The following is a 1559-nucleotide window of genomic DNA, read 5'->3' as shown; positions in this document are numbered from 1 at the left end:
TCCAACCTCTCCTCATAGCTGATGCCCTCCAGACCAGGCAAAATCCTGGTAAACCTCCTCTGTACCCTCTCCAAAGCCTCCACGTCCTTCTGGTAGTGTGGCGACCAGAATTGCACGCAATATTCGAAGTGTGGCCGAACTAAGGTTCTGTACAGCTGCAACATGACTTGCCAATTTTTATACTCTGTACCCCGACTGATGAAGGCAAGCATGCCGTATGCCTTCTTGACTACCTTATCCACCTGCGTTGCCACTTTCAGTGACCTTTGCCTTGGGTGGGTCCACGTTGATCCATTACATTCAGAATCACCTCCTTGAAATAACTCCATAGTACAACTACAGTAACCACACAGAATCTGTTTCAAACACTCCTCCACATTTTATCTGTTCTGACTGTCAACACCTCCAGCTCTTTGGTTTAAGTGGAACCCATCAGGTTTGTATAGGCTCCTTCTATTCTGAAAGCTGTAGAACTGGTTCAGGGAATTCAGCCCTGTTTCTCTACTCTAAAGGCTCAGCCATGCTTGATCTGCGTGGTATTTTGCTTTTATTGCAACGTTACAAGACCTCCAATCCTCTGGAAAACGATGGTCAGACCTTCCACTATTTCTTCCCTGGCTTCATTCAACAGCCTGGGGTACATTTCATCTGGTCCTGGTGATTTATCCACATTCAAGGATGCTCATCCCATTAAGACTTCCTCTCTCCTTAAGTGATCACGTCCAATACTTCACACTCCTCCTCCTTCATAACAATATCTGCATCACCCCCTCATTTGAGAAGACAGCAATGTATTCATTAAGGATATTGGCAATATCTTGCACCCCGATACAAAGGTTACATTTTTGATGTCTTCTGTGCCCTGCTGTTTGCTCAGTTGCCTCTTACTCTAATGTTTTGATGCAACATCTTTGGGTCCATTGTTATTTTGCTTGTCCATGTTCTTTCCTGTTCTCTCTTTGTTCTTCACCTCTGCTCCCAAACGCCTCCAGAGCAGTCAAAACACAAGGTGTCAGAAGTGGAATTTGAACCCACGCCTCCAATGGAGACTGCGACCTAAACGCAGCGTCTTAGACCGCTCGGCCATCCTGACCGCCTGCTAGTTATCATTAATGCTAAGGAAATTATTCATTCTTTGTGAAAGTATTTGTGAGATTGTGGAAATGTCTGGAAGAGGAAAGACCAGCGGAAAAGCTCGGGCCAAGGCCAAGTCTCGCTCCTCCCGGACTGGACTGCAGTTCCCGGTGGGCCGTGTTCACAGACTCCTGAGAAAGGGTAACTATGCTGAGCGTGTGGGTGCTGGAGCCCCGGTCTATCTGGCTGCTGTGCTCGAGTATCTGACCGCTGAAATCCTCGAGCTGGCCGGTAACGCGGCCCGGGACAACAAGAAGACCCGCATCATCCCCAGACACCTGCAGCTGGCCGTCCGCAACGACGAGGAGCTCAACAAGCTGCTGGGAGGGGTGACTATCGCTCAGGGCGGGGTGCTGCCGAATATCCAGGCCGTACTGCTGCGCAAGAAAACCAGCGCTCAGAGCTCCCAGAAAAAGTAAAGCGGC

General features: G+C 49.1%; 1 non-coding gene across 1 annotated transcript; it reads right to left on the bottom strand.

The window, feature by feature from the left end:
* Positions 1–1010: 1010 nt before the first annotated feature.
* On the bottom strand, positions 1011–1093 carry trnal-uag (transfer RNA leucine (anticodon UAG)). Its single transcript has one exon. It is a non-coding gene; the product is annotated as a tRNA-Leu (tRNA).
* Positions 1094–1559: the final 466 nt, after the last annotated feature.

This window comes from Heterodontus francisci, unplaced genomic scaffold, assembly GCF_036365525.1.
Source record: "Heterodontus francisci isolate sHetFra1 unplaced genomic scaffold, sHetFra1.hap1 HAP1_SCAFFOLD_43, whole genome shotgun sequence".
NCBI lineage: Eukaryota > Metazoa > Chordata > Chondrichthyes > Heterodontiformes > Heterodontidae > Heterodontus > Heterodontus francisci.
Note: the sequence above shows the minus strand (reverse complement) of the source record. Positions and strands in the feature narration are given on the sequence as shown.